The sequence below is a fragment of the Mauremys mutica genome, chromosome 12 (assembly GCF_020497125.1).
Source record: "Mauremys mutica isolate MM-2020 ecotype Southern chromosome 12, ASM2049712v1, whole genome shotgun sequence".
Lineage (NCBI taxonomy): Eukaryota > Metazoa > Chordata > Testudines > Geoemydidae > Mauremys > Mauremys mutica.
Window position 1 is genome coordinate 74,857,366 of NC_059083.1, and position 15,724 is coordinate 74,873,089.

Consider the following 15,724-nt stretch of genomic DNA (forward strand, 5'->3'; position numbering starts at 1 on the left):
GACACAAACTCCAGAGCCAAATAGTTCTCCAAAGCCCAGCTCCGGCTCCAAACTGTGCCACTTCCTTAAACCATCTATTTTATCTGAAAAGCATTGGGGATAAAAAGCTCTGTGCACACAGAGACAAAAAATATTACTTAATTAAATTCCAGCTGGTCATTTTACTGACCTGAGGCTTAACTCCTTTTTTTCAGTCCAGGATAACTATGAGTTACTGATCCACAATATCCATATCTAGCTCCTGTTGCCAGATACGGACCTAGAATGGGGTTTGCAGTGCAGTTCTGCATAAATAAGCACAAGGAAAAAAAGCAATGAGCAGGAAGGGAAGTGCAGAGGAAATCAGTCCCGTATTAATGAGGTATGCTGCTGCATAGCTACCAAGTTATTCCTGTCTAGTAGCAACAGTAAGGCCAATGAGGGGAGCATACATTTAAGAACTTCAAGCAAATGGCAAGGACCACATTTAAGCTCCAAGCCATCCGCTCCCTCCTCTGCACTTGCCCCTTCATTCCCTGAAGCCTAGAGACCAACCACGCCATGGCCTCAAGGGTTCAGCTGAGTGCAGAAGCTTATGCCTAGTGGCACCCAACCACAGGGCTGTGTTGGGGGATTGGGCAAAGCCCCATTGAAGCTGGTAGGCATAACGCCGGCACTTCATTCAAGATAAATGTAAGAAACAATCAATCTGTTCTGTGGAACTAGATAGCTGAAACAATGGGAAACCACCCAAAACAGGCCCATGGCAAGGCTTCAGTAGAAGCTGAACTGTGTGGACTAAGGGGTTTCCCCCGGAGGTTGATATAGCAAATGCAGGGGCTGTGACACTGATTGATAGAGCTGGATGTGTTTGCGTGTGACAGGGAAGCAGCAGAATGACACAGAAGGACGTAGGGTAGGAGCAAAGAAGACTCAGACACCCTCAGAGAAGCCCTGGTAGCATGACCTTGGGAAAAAAGTTAAGGAGACCTTTTGTGTTTGGGCACATGATGGCTGAAAGTTTCTTTGCTCAAAGTTCAAAGCCTCTGTCTCCTGTTGCTGGATTCCTATTATGTTCAGTGAAGCGAGATTTCACCCATTCTTTGTAAATAAAACAGGACTACATCAAAGAGATATGTGATTCCATCAGCAATTTCTCCTCCTTAGGGAAACAACCCACTAGATCTACCACAGTTGGCTAACTGCTTGGGTCAAAACAACAACAAAAACAAAAAGGTCAAAGGTTTCCTTTCACACTCGGTCTTGAAAAGCAACAGCATCATGTTGCTCGCTGCACAGGACTCCCAGGGTCCAGGCCTAAATGGATGGCTGCGCCTATTCTTTAACTGGAATTGCAGGTGCCTCTTTATTGGTTGCATAGCCTTGATTGTCCACGTACCATATATAGCATTAACTAGGCTTTCAAACAGAGATGACACATAACTGTTGATAGTGGGGGAGAGGGCACAATTTAAAGGTTCTGGTGGTATGCAGCAGGGTTCAGGGTAGGGAATATAAACCCAGGCAGCAATCTGGGGGGCACATGACCCTCCCCTCCATACATGTCACCTCTGCTTTCAAACCAGTGGACTGGACTAGCTAGCTCAAAAACTGGGAGGAGTTGGGGGAGGAAGGAGAACTATTCAGCAAGTTTTCTTCCTCACACTTTTATTCCGGAAGTTACAGAAGATGGGAAAGATGTGCCTGGTTCTGTAACAATCAGGCACAGAGCTCTGCCTCCTCAAAGGCCTTTTCCAGTTGTTTGGGGAAGACCCTTGCCCCACCTGCTCTACAAGGCTCCTGGCCCTGAGCCCTTCAAGGAATAGAAGCACAGGTTTTCCCCAAGCACAGACTATTCTCTGAGTTGCTTCCTCTTCCCCCATATTTGCCTTTGTCATTTTTCTGGATTCTTGGGTACCAAGACTTAAAGGGGGCCACACCACGAGGACAAGGGTGATTTTGTGGATTGGTAGACCTGTTGTGATAATCGGGCCTACCAAATTTTCCCTATAAACTCAGCTATAAAGTAGTGAGTGTAAGTTCATAAGTTACCACAATAATCTATAATAACAACGTTGATGGGGAAAGGTACGAAAGGGAGATGGAGACACTGAATTAGCCCAAACTGAAAGGCTTCCTGATACAATTCAAGGACTATGTTAAGATCATGCCTGGTAAATAAGAAAAGTGAATCAGTGAACCAAAATTGGTGTGCCAAAAACTAGCCCTAAATGGGATACAAAATAATGAGGGGAAGAGCTATTCCACGTACAACTTCCTTTGCATGTCCTTAAGGAAAGAAACTGCCACCCTCACCATCTCCTGGGACCCTGGGCCTTCACCATCCTGATTTTGAGAGATGTCTGGAAGAGACCAGGCCAGAAAAAAGGGACCCAGACAACTTCGCCACCATTCTGGTTCCTGCTGAATCCCACCACCACCTAGGATGAAATGAGATTGGACATTTATAACAATAGCTCTAGCCCATTTCAACTAACATCTTTTCCCCCCAAAAGGACAGTTATTACCATTTTTAATACCATCCAAGAGACTGTCAAACAAGGGTTGTTTTAGTCAAAAACTCTCTGCAGCTAAAGAGAAAGGGAACAAGGGCCGTTGTTAAAATGAAAATCTGATTTAATACTTTACATTTAAAGATGTTTTTCCTTCTTTTCTTTATCTTTAATAAAAGGTTAAAATGATTTTAATGCAGTTTGCCATGGAACTGAGCAGGCTGAGATCTCTGTATACCTAATCCCAAATCCGGTTTAAACACTGTTTCAGGTGACTGGGTTATGTTAACACCTTTAGCCCATGTATTAATTTAGATGGAATATAACAGGCCCTACAACCCTGAAGGGGACAGACCAACCCTGTCATGTAGGCCCTGTGGTTTTACATTGGTGTGAGAACACAGTCAAACCCATAGTTTGTATGTGGTAGGGGAAAATATAGGTGTGACCTTTCTTAGGGCTTGGCTACACTTACAAGTTGCAGCGCTGGGAGTTACAGCGCTGGTCATGCAGCTGTGGAAGGGCCAGCGCTGGAGTGTGGCCACACTGACAGCTACCAGCGCTGCAGTGTGGCCACACTTGCAGCACTTTCCAGCGCTGTATTGAGAGGTGCATTGTGGGCAGCTATCCCACAGAGCACCTCGTCCCGTTTTGGCGCCGTTTTGGCGCTGAGTATTGTGGGAAGGGGAAGGAAGTGTGCGGGTCATTCCGCTTCCTGTTTGCCAGCGCCCCGTGGTGCATCGCTTCACATCCCAGCATTCACTCTTTCCAGCAGCGTTTGGCGCCATTGTGAGTGTCTTTCTGTTACTCTCTGTGTGAATCGCGATTTCTGTGGCAAATGGAGCCCGATCTGCTGAGGACTCTGCTGATGAGTGTCACCAGCACAACACGTTTGGCAGTCCAGCTATTCCTTCAGCTCCAAAGTGACAGTGAGGATTCCGACGATGATATCAATATGGATTTGCCTGCCGCGTGTGACACTAAAGTGCTTGCGGCATTTACGGAAATGCTCAGCACCGTTGAACGCCGCTTTTGGGCTCGGGAAACAAGCACTGAGTGGTGGGATCACATCGTCATGGAAGTCTGGGATGACGAGCAGTGGCTGCAGAACTTTCGTATGAGAAAAGCCACTTTCATGGGACTGTGTGCTGAGCTCGCCCCCACTCTGCGGCGCAAGGACACAAGATTGAGAGCTGCCCTGACGGTGGAAAAGCGAGTGGCTATTGCAATCTGGAAGCTGGCAACTCCAGACAGCTACCGGTCGGTCGGGAACCAGTTTGGTGTGGGAAAGTCGACCGTGGGAATCGTTTTGATGCAAGTTTGCAAGGCAATTAATCGCATCCTGCTAAGAAAGACCGTGACTCTGGGGAGCGTGCAGGACATTGTGGATGGCTTTGCACACATGGGTTTCCCTAACTGTGGAGGGGCAATAGATGGGACGCATATTCCTATTCTGGCCCCCCCCCACCTGGCATCAGAGTACGTTAATCGGAAGGGGTATTTCTCTATGGTTCTCCAGGCGCTTGTGGATCACCGCGGGCGTTTCATTGACATTTACACAGGCTGGCCTGGAAAGGTGCATGATGCACGCATCTTTCGGAACAGTGGCCTGTTCAGGAAGATGCAGGCAGGGACTTTTTTCCCAGACAGGAAGATCACAGTAGGGGATGTCGAAATGCCCACTGTGATCCTTGGAGACCCCGCGTACCCGTTACTGCCTTGGCTCATGAAACCCTATACAGGGAAGCTTGACAGGAGCAAGGACCGGTTCAACTACAGGCTGAGCCGGTGCAGAATGACTGTGGAGTGTGCTTTTGGGCGTTTAAAAGCCCGCTGGCATTGCTTGTATGGGAAGCTAGACTTGGGGGAAAGCAGCATCCCCGCGGTTATATGCGCTTGCTGTACCCTCCATAATATTTGTGAAGGGAAGGGTGAAACATTCAGTGAGGCATGGACCACCGAGGTTCAAGTCCTGGAGGCTGAATATGCACAGCCAGAGAGCAGGGCTAATAGAGGCCCAGCACAGGGCTACAAGGATTAGGGATGCCTTGAGGGAAGAATTTGAGGCTGAAAGCCAACAATAATGTTTGCTGCCTTGCATGGGAGTGAATTGCACTGCTTACACTGTTATTCTATTATCCATAATAATAATATGATTTGTAGTGCCTCTTTCTTTACTGGGCTAAGGTATCTTTCACTATCTGCTATAATAAAGACTGTTTTCAAAGCCAAGAATTGTTTTATTGAAAAGAAAAAAACTTCCTTGACAGACAGACAGACACACAACATTTCATGAACACAAGAGGGCAGGGGTGTGGGTTGGTGAACTGTACAGTCACAAGTTTGCATATGCCCTGTCTGGATTGCTGTTTAATGAATCCTGCACTTCAGGGTTCATATACTGCATGGTGATGGGGGTTGAATGCAGAGGGTAAGGGTGGTGGTAGGTATCAGGGCTGGTTGGGGAACATACAGGTGTTGGAGGCAGCTGGTGGTGGTAAGAACCTGGATGCTGGGGAAAGGTGGTTTGAGCTGACATTGGGGCACAAGGCACAAAGGACGGGGCGGGTGGGGGAGTAGCACGGTAGTGCTCTGCTTGCATGGCAACGAGTGACTCTATAGACTCCGCTTGGCGCTCCAGGATGCTTAGCAGCCGCTCCGTGGTTTTCCTCTTGGCCACTGCATTTCTCTTGCGTGTCCTGCTTTCTTTCTCTCGCCAATCCTTCAAGTCCTTACTCTCTCGAGCAGACTGATTAAGAACAGTTTTCAGCATGTCTTCTTTGCTCTTTCGGGGATTTTTTCTCAAATTTTGAAGCCTCTGTGATGTTGAACATCTGGGCAGTCCAGTAGTCAAGGTCACTGTAGAAACAGAAATGACAACATTTAACACGGGCAGCATTGTATCCACTATCTCCAGACATGAATTGTTACACTGAGGGAGTGAGTTCTTATTTAAGCATTCTTTTACCCACACGCATAACACTACAGAAGCCACGACATGGTGAGTGAGCAGTGCTTATATGGGGAGAAGTGGGGCTTGGGTGATAGAGGGGAGCTGGTTGCTTCGGGTAATCTGGAGTGCTAGAGGGTTTGAGTGAAATGAAGATGCAGATGCAGGGGTGATCTTATCTCCCTATCTCTTCACTAAAGAGTCTCCCAACATTTTTCACAGGACTTAATCCTGGAAGATGTTTCCCTACTGCGAGTCACTAGGGAACAGCGGGGGGCTCTTTTAGAGCAATGTGGATTCCGCCCGGGACCCTATGCGGCTTGCCTGTGTTCAGAAATGGTCCCCCCACCACTGGCAGAAGAGTGGCGCGGACGCGTCACCGTCACTGGGACAAGGGACACAGTGGCTCTGCCTATAAACCTGCGCAGGCATATTGCCCACGCTCTGGATGAAGCTTTTGCTGAGATAACTGAGGCAGATTACCGCGACGTGATAGACCACATCAACGGGCTATTCCACATCTAGAGGCTGGCATGCATGCATCCATAACCCCCCCTCCTCTCCAGAAACATTTCACCCAGAAAATAAAAGCCGCTTACTGGTAACACGCTCCTCTGCTTGTCCTTCTGCAACTGCTGGCTGCTGCGATTGGGTGCTTTCCTCCTGGCTTGAGAAGAGCTCCTGGCTGCATGCCTCCAGGGAATCTGCGGTTTCTTCCCCCATGCCAGGAGCTTCACTCGCGGTTTCCTCCCCCCCCCACGCCTCCGCCTCCGCCGCCTCCTCCGCCTCCTCCTCCTGTCCCCCAGCCTGCTCAGAAGTGTCCATCGTTATCCTGGGATTGGCAGTGGGGTCACCCCCAAGTATCTCATCCATCTCCCTGTAAAAACGGCAGGTCGTGGGAGCAGCTCCGGATCGTCGATTCCCCTCTCGGGCTTTGTAATAGGCACTCCGCAGCTCTTTAATTTTCACCCTGCATTGTACTGCGTCCCGATCATGGCCCCGATCCAGCATGGCCCTTGATATCTGCTCAAAGATATCGTAATTCCTACGGCCGGAGCGCAGCTGTGCCTGAACAGATGCCTCACCCCAAACACTGATGAGGTCCTGCAATTCACCAGTGCTCCATGCTGGGGCTCGTTTGCCGCGTGGAGGCATGGTCACCTGTAACTGATTAAAACTGATTGCACTCCACACCTGGCTGCAGCAAACAGGAAGGAGATTTTTAAATTTCCCGGGGCATTTACAGGGCGGGTCACCTGAGGCAAGAGCAGTAGAGTGCAAACTGATGTGCAGAGTGGCTGAACAGGAATTCTGGGATACCTCCTTATTCCCTGGAGGACAGGTAAAGCGCTGGTGAGTGTCCACACCTGCTGGGCAGCGCTGGATCACCAGCGCTGCACTCCTTATACCCCTGCCGGGATGGGTTTTCAGCCAGCGCTGCAACCAGGGAGTTGCAGCGCTGGTTGTGCCCTGCAAGTGTGGACGGGGTGTTGTTGCAGCGCTGGAAAGCCTCCACCAGCGCTGCAACTTGTAAGTGTAGCCAAGCCCTTAGAGTCAGTATGCTAATTAGCATGTCAGATAATCAGCATTAAAGCTTGATCTACAGCTACTATAAAGGAGAAAAGGCAGCAATTTAGTTAAGCCTAGTATTATACTGTTAATGTTGGCGAGTTAAAAAAAATATACCGTAATCCTGGAAATCTATAATTAAAAAGCATAAATTATATCTTTTCATTGTAGAGGACATTAATGAAGTCTGCTTTGCCCAGCACAAGACAGACGTGTAGGATTATATGAATTATCCCATAACAGTAAAAAGGGAATAGAGATACTGGGAGAAGAATCAGCTTCAGCAGGGGGGAAAATATAATTTAAAATGGCTTTACAAATTTGTCAGCATAGCCTGTTATTTGACCAACCCTGACATGCACCTGGGCTTTCATTACAATACTGGGACTCCCTCACTTCCCTAAGGAAGGGGCTATAGTAAACTTAAATAGGATACACAAGGTTCTAAAGGTTCGGGCCTGAGACAGGTAATATCTTAGTTCATGCTGACCGTACCATCTTCCTGTAGCGAGGAACAAGTCCCAGTGATCTCAGGGTACGTCTACACTACGGGACTATTCCGAATTTGCATAAACCGGTTTTGTAAAACAGATTTTATAAAATCGAGTGCGCGCGGCCACATTAAACACATTAAATCGGTGGTGTGCGTCCACGGTCCGAGGCTAGTGTCGATTTCTGGAGCGTTGCACTGTGGGTAGCTATTCCGTAGCTATCCCATAGTTCCCGCAGCCTCCCCCGCCCCTTGGAACTTCCGGGTTGAGATCCCAGTGCCTGATGGGGCAAAAATCATTGTCGCGGGTGGTTCTGGGTAAATGTCGTCAGTCACTCCTTCCTCTGGGAAAGCAACGGCAGACAAGCATTTCGCGGCTTTTTTCCCTGGATTGCCCTGGCAGATGCCATATCATGGCAATCATTGAGCCTGTTTTGCCTTTTGTGACTGTCACCGTATGTGTAATAGATGCCGCTCACAGAGGCGATTCAGCAGCGCTACACAGCAGCATGCTTTTGCTTTTGCATGATAGCAGAGATGGTTATTAGCCATACTGCACCATCTACCATACCATAAATTGGTAATAAGATGGTCATGGTTACCAGTCCTTTTGCACTGTGCCATTTGCTGCTGTCATAAGTGCCCCTGGCCGATCAGCCAGGGGTGCAAAAGCCAAAATTGGGAATGATTCCCTGAGTCAATCCCTCCTTTTTGGTATCTAAAAATAGAATCAGTCCTGCCTAGAATATGGGCAAGTGTACTAGAGAACCACTGTATCATAGAGCCAGAGAGCACAGCTGCTCTGTGTCAGATCCCACAGAAATTATGAGCTGTATGCTATTCACAGGGGGTGCTCCTGCAACAACCCCACCTGTTGATTCCGTTCTTCCCCCAGCTTTCCTGGGCTACCATAACATTGCACCCCCACTTGTGTGATGAATTAATAAAGAATGCAGGAATAAGACACAGTGACTTGTTAGTGAGAAATGAGTGGAAGGCAGCTTCCAGCTGCTATGATAGTCCAGACAGGACAGTAAGGAGTGTGGAGAAGAGGAGCCCAGCATCCCTCTGCTAGTCCAGGGGCAATTGAATCTTTTCTTTACACATGAAGGGTGGGGGCTGATGGAGCTCAGCCCCCTGTTGCTATTATGAGGATGGTTACCAGCCATACTGCACCATCTACAAGGAAAAATTAGGGCCAGGCGCCCTTGATTGACCTCACTGATGCTAGTCGGCATGGTTACCAGCCCTTTTGCACTGCCCCATGTGCCAATAGACTGATGACAAGGACGGGTATCAGTCGTATTGCACCATCAGCCACCCATGGCGAGGGGAGAGTGAGGATGTTAGTGTTGACGGCTGCAGCATCGCGTTTACCTGCAGCATTCAGTAAAGATAGGGTGACATGTAAAAGAGTCAAGAGAGGATTGTTTTCCCTTTCACTTCTGGGGGTGGGTGGGGGGGTGCGTAAATTGCCGAGCTATGCCCTGACCCACCGCGGACACGGTGTTTGACCCTAGAAGCATTTGGAGCTCAGCCAAGAATGCAAATGCTTTTCGGAGACTGCAGGAACTGTGGGATAGCTTGAGTCCTCCAGTCCATGAGCGTCCATTTGATTCTTTGGCTTTCCGTTACGCTTGTCACGCAGCAGTGCGCTGAGCCCCTGCTATGGCGTCTGTCTGGAGATTTAAAAAAAAATGATTTTGAATTTCGTCTTCTGTAACGGAGCGCTGATAGAACAGATTTGCCTGCCCTTACAGCGATCACGTCCGCATGGTCCATGCGGGAGCTCCTTCTTTATTTTGATTTTTAACTGCATCGCCACACGTGCTGATCGGAGCTCCATGCTGGGCAAACAGGAAATATTCAAAAGTTCGCGGGGCTTTTCCTGTCTACCTGGCCACTGCATCCGAGTTCAGATTGCTGTCCAGAGCGGTCAGTGGTGCACTGTGGGATACCGCCCGGAGGCCAATACCGTCGATCAGCGGCCACACTAACCCTAATCCGATATGTTAATACCGATACTAGCGCTACTCCTCTCGTTAGGAAGGAGTACAGAAACCGGTTTAAAGAGCCATTAAAATCGATATAAGGTGCCTCCTAGTGTGGACGGTTGTGGCGTTAAATCGGTTTTTACGCTCCTAAAACTGATTTAAACGCCTAGTGTAGACCAGGCTTCAGTGAATGACCTGGCTTATTCCTAAATCTTCTCATTTCCCACCTCTACTTCCCAAAGATCTCTGACATCCGGACATGGGGCCAAGTTTTTTAAAGAGCTGGAGGACACATTTTCAGCTGCTCAGCCCCCACAACCGCAGCCAAATTTTCAAGAGCATTTAGATCCTATCCGCTCCAATTGTGACACCGCCTGATTTTTCAAAAAGCTCAGCACCTAATGCGCACATTTGAAAATCTGGCCCTGGTTGTGTGTGCTGAGCCATTCTGAGAATTCCAGCCATGGAACCTGATTCTCCCCTACCTTCCCCTTGTGCAGTAATTTACAGCTGTGCAGAGAGAATGCAAAGCAGATGCAAAATGCTCCCGTTCTGCTCTGGACGCATGTTACAATCTGTGCAGGGGTAAATAAACTACACAAGATGCATATTAGTAGAGGCTCAGGCTCATCATGCCCAGTCCTGCTTGTGAGTACAGTAATCAGGATTTGCCCCTTGATGGCCTCAGTGATTAGAGTTATATAGGTCATCTATTCATGCATGGTAAAGGGTTGGTAATCTGAAAACAGGGCTAGGAAGATGGATCACCTTGTCAATGATGGTCAGAAAAAACAGTGTTAGCACCTTGCATTCAAGTACTGAGAACACGCTCTGGCTTACCTAGTTTCAACTTTAGCAGGGACAGAGCTCCAGGCTCACAACCCGCCTCTTGAGACTTTGCCTCATGACAGATTTGATAGAGCTTGGCATTTGCCAGGCTTTTAAAAGCTGCTGAACCTTTAACAATCCAATTATCTGGCCTGAAGACAAAGTGACCAAACACACTTACATTGAAACAAAGCCTAAAATATGTATTGTGCATTGTAGAGACTTTGGGGGCTTTTTGTTACTTTGCCTTTTACTTTTATTTAATCTAGTTTTCTTATTGACCATCTCATTTTAGTTTAGTAACCTGTGCTTGCTGCAATTTTCATTAATTTGACTTACAGTTGCTGTGTCAACTTGGTGCTGTGGGTATTTAAAAATGAATATGTGCCCAGCCAGTGCAGAGGACTTAGAAGCAAGCTCTGTGCATGCAGTGTCAATAACCGCTTTGTGTAAGGAGGATAGCTAGCATTTGTGCTTACTCTGCAAACTGCACATCACTTGGATAATAGCATTTAATTGACAGATTAGACAGTATCACTTTTGACTACACACGCTCCCAATCAGGGGCGGCTCTAGCAATTTCGCCGCCCCAAGCACGGCGGCACGCCGCGGGGGGCGCTCTGCCGGTCACTGGTCCAGCGGCTCCGGTGGACCTCCTGCAGACGTGCCTGCAGAGGGTCCGCTGGTCCCGCAGCTCCGGTGGACCTCCCGCAGGCACGCCCCCCGCGGCATGCCGCCCCAAGCACGCACTTGGCGTGCTGGGGCCTGGAGCCGCCCCTGCTCCCAATGACAAATATCATAGTCTATTGTATCAATAGTCCATGGATTAAAGTTCCTCAGAATCACATGACTACGTGTCCTAATCCAGTAGGAATTCATAGACACCATAGATTGCAATGGTCTCCCTGGCTCAATGTATAAAAGTAGCTTTTATTGACATCTATATTTTTCTATTTTACCTCTCAAGAAAAGGACTCAGACCTTTGCTGATTTGTGCTTAACCCTTGTGTCTCTATCATTGTGGCTTCTTTCTCTCTTTGTGATTCTGCACTTAATTCTAACTCAGCTATGATTGTTTGTTCCCTTCATTGGGAAAGCTCTCTCAACCTACCCACGCAGTATTTCAGTGTATGCTGAGAAAACAAATTACCTGTATAAATGTACACTCATATTTAAATTCAACTTCCCATGAAAGCCACATTCTGATGATTGCTAGACTCTCTGGGCTATTCTTTATGAGAGCTCCTCTTTGTAAATAAAACAGGACTACATCAAAGAGATACGTGATTCCATCAGCAATTTCCCTTCCTTAGGGAAACAACGCACTAGACCCACCACAGTTGGCTAACTGCTTGGGTCAAAACAAAAACAAAAAGGTCAAAGGTTTCCATTCACACTCGGTCTTGAAAAGCAACAGCATCATGCTGCTGGCTGCACACTGCACAGGAGTCACAGGATCCAGGCCTAAATGGATGGCTGCTCCTATTCTTTAACTGGAATTGCAGGTGCAAAGTCATTCTTTTTTGGTTCTTTAATTTAGACATGACAGGCATCTGCCCCCCTGGTAGCACCCCACAGTCTTGCTGGGTCTCCCTTCCCCTGGGAACTCCCAACCCCCTACCCTCCCCTCACCTCAGTCTTTGGCTACTGCCAGTCGCTATCTAGCCCCCGCTCACTGGAGCAGACGGCAGTATAATTGCCACTCATCATTGGCAAGGAAGGTTTGGACCTGCTGCCTCTGCCTACCCTTAGGCTGCCCTCTGCAACCCCAGTACCTTTCCCAGCCTTTACCAAGGTCTGCAGCCTGGGGGTTTTCCCGGCCGGAGCTCCCCAGCTCCTCTCGCCTTCCCCCAGCTCTGCTACACTCCAGGTACCTTGCTCAGTTCCCAACAGCCAGGCCCAGCCCTCTCAACATCTAGAGAGAGACTCTGTTTGCGTTTAGCCCACTGAACTCTTATAAGGGCCAGCTGAGGCCTGATTGGAGCATGGCCCCACGTGTGGCTATTTCCCCCAATCAGCTTATTCTTCCTGGTTCCCTACTACAGCCCTCGCCCAGGGCTGTTTTAAGCCCGTCAGGGCAGGAGCAGTTCACGGCCCCGCTACACCCTCCTTTATAAAATGGGTTGACATCTGTGGATGAAAAATGCCATAGTGGTGCTAAATATTATTATATTACTCAATGCTTTGCGTAGATATTGTGGCATTTGTCTCAAAAGTTTTGTACAAAAAAAAAAAGACTAGTTAACCCTCAGACTGTGATTGAAGTATTATTATCCCCATTTCAGAGGTGGAAGGTGATACACAGAAAGATGAAGGCCCAGAGCCTTCAAAGTCACCTAAGAGTCAAGTGGGTTGTGCACGCTGTAATATTGAATTTAGATTAATAGATCCCAAGGCCAGAAGGGACCATTATGATCATCTAGTCCAGGGGTTCTTAACCTTTTTATTTCTGAGTCCCCTCCCCCCCCGCTATAAAAAATCCACAGCTCACCTGTGCCACAACAATTGGTTTTCTGCATATAAAAACCGCCAGCGTTACGGGGTAGCAAGCAGGGCCATTGCCTGGGGCCCCATGCCACAGGGGCCCCTGCGAAGCTGCATTGCTCGGGCTTTGGCTTCAGCCTGAGTGGCAAGGTTCAGGGCCCCGGGCTTCAGCCCCCTGCAGTGGGGCTTCAGCTTTCTGCCATGGGCCCCAGCAAATCTAATGCTGGCCCTGCTTGGCGGACTCTCTGAAGCCTGCTCGCAGCCCCCCTAAGGGCCCTTGGTTGAGAACCACTGCTCTAGTCTGACCACCTGTATAGCCCAGGCCATAGAACTTCCCCAAAATAATTCCTAGAGCAGATCTTTTAGAAAAACATCCTATCGTGGTTTTAAAATTGTCAGTGATGGAGAACGGACCACGGCCCCGCTATATTGTTCTCATGGTTAATTACTCTCACTATCAAAAATTTACATCTTATTTCCAGCTATATGAACATGTGCTTAAAAATTAAAGTATTATTAGGAATAGAAATCAGGCACAACTCCTGCAGTATTTGCTTGAAGAAAACTCCCATCGACAATGGAAACTGCAAGATTTACAGAGCATTCCACCTCATTTTCAAATGTTTAGGAAACGGCCTGTAAATTCTTTGGCCACCAGAGGTCAGCACTGAATTAACACTAGAACACAAGGGCTGCAATGGGTGCTTCTAGATCCAAAGCTCCAATGAAGCGTTGGTATAACAAAGTGGACGATAAGAAAATAGGCTAAATTCAACCCATGTGCACTGAATGAGTCCATTGGTCCCATGTGTGCGCCTAGATGTCTACAGGGAGATAAACTTCTCTCTACAATTTGACATTATCTTGGGGAAGAGAGGTTATTACCAGAATAGTCGTGCCCCCAGAATAATGAAAGTTTAAAAAAATTAATAAATTTGCCCTCTGGGTAAGATGCTCTCTTTGTCTCTGGAGGTTTTGGTTCAGCTCCTTCCCTTGTGGGATGGGTTGTGTGTGTGTGGGGGGAAGAGGTGGGTGCAGGGTCACTTGAGAAGCTCATTGCCCTTCCAGAAGCTGGATCTGTTGTTTCTATGCTCTCCCAATGAAGACAGCAAAGAGGGGACCTGAACTCAGCTCTCCAGCATGACACAGCAGTCCCAGAAGCATTGGCTCTGCCTTTTCTCCATGTGGGCTACAATAACATGCAGACAGAACAGAAGGGCAGATCCTTGGTTAGTGTAGATTGTCAGTGTTTCATTGACTTCCCCTGAGGATCTGCCCTAGAGCAAAATTAGTGGTATCTAAACTTTTCCAACCAGTTTCGTGTGAGGCTGGAAGTGGGACCAGGAGAAGAACTTGGTCACAAATTATATGACAAAAAGATGGTTGGGGGTTTGTTTGGTGGGGAAAGGGTTGGTCAAAAACTTTTTCCACAGAAAAAATTTTCAACTGAATTATTCATTTTCTGGAAAATATGAACAATTTTGGGGCAATCCCCTGTAAAAAAAATTGAAATAAAAATTCTCAGGAAAAATGGAATTTTTCCAGAGTTTTCTAATTTCTATACATTTTAAAGGTTGTCAGTTCTCCCCACCCCCACAAACTGAATTTTCCACCTTTTGCCAGTTGGAAAACTGTAACAAAGTGTTAATTTCAGAGAGAAAGCACATAATTCTTAAATGTGAATTAAGTGTAACACCTAATAGCGGAAGTTACTTTTAAAAGTCAAAAGTTGTTGCTCTCTCTCTCACACACAGTCTAAATGGTTTCCCAAATGGAAAAAGTTGGGAACAATAAGAAAGTTGGGGGAAAGTTACTTTCTTACATTTTTTAAATTTCCATGGAAAAGTCAGAATTGCCCAACAGGAATTCCAAGCTCTCAAAGCATTTCCAGACAGCTCTAACTAGGACATATATCCCAGATGAATATGTGAGGTTAAGCCTCCCCACCACTACCTATCACAAAGTCTCGAAAAGTTGTATTTACAAAAGTTTTGCCATATAAATACCCTTACTGGTGCATTGGATGACCTGAGTCAGTCCACCCAGATGCTGTGCAAGAAACAATACTTTGCATTTCATGGCATCCTCCATTCCATGATCTCAAAGCACTTCACAAAGCATAAAGGAAAAATATTCACTACTGGACACCAATTTTCACTGCCACAGTTTGTAGGTGCTCAGTTTGAGACATCTAAGGGCGTGATTGTCACAGATACTGAGCAACCACTTTGGCTGAAGTGGTGCACACACAGCATCTTCACAGATTAGGTGCATAGTGTCTCAGGTGCAGCACCCAAAGTTCAATAGTGGCTTTTGAAAATGTTGCCATTACTTAAACTTCACAGCCTCCCTGGGGGATAGAGGAGTGTTGGCTTCATTTCACAGATGGGAAAACTAAGTCAGAATCTTGGGGGGATTTACAGTGTCTTCTATGGGGGGAAGGAAACCCCCTCATCCTGTTGGGAGATTAAGTAGGAAAATTCACAAATTGGAACTCAGTGTCTTCTCCTTTACACAAGCTATCCCTGTGCAAGGACAAACGGGCCCCTTGATGAACAGTGACTTTGTATCACATGCAGTAAAATTATTCAAATCTGCAAATAACTAACAAAAATCAGTAATGCTACGGCAGCTCCAGTGAGGGATGAAATTACTAAACACCATGAGCCATAGTTGGCAATCTCAAAAATAATAAGGGAAACATCATTAAGCACTTAGGAAAGGGAAGAGAAATAAATTTCTTCTGGGCCCTCTGAATTTTGCAATTTCTCTTGGAAAGTTTAGCACAAGCCAGGCGGGTTACCATGCCAAGATATTCCAGGAAAAATCCTAACACAGCTGAGTGTTTTCTGGAAATCACGTAGTACCCAAACTTGGTCTCATTTAGGTCAATCACAAAACACATATTGATTTCAGA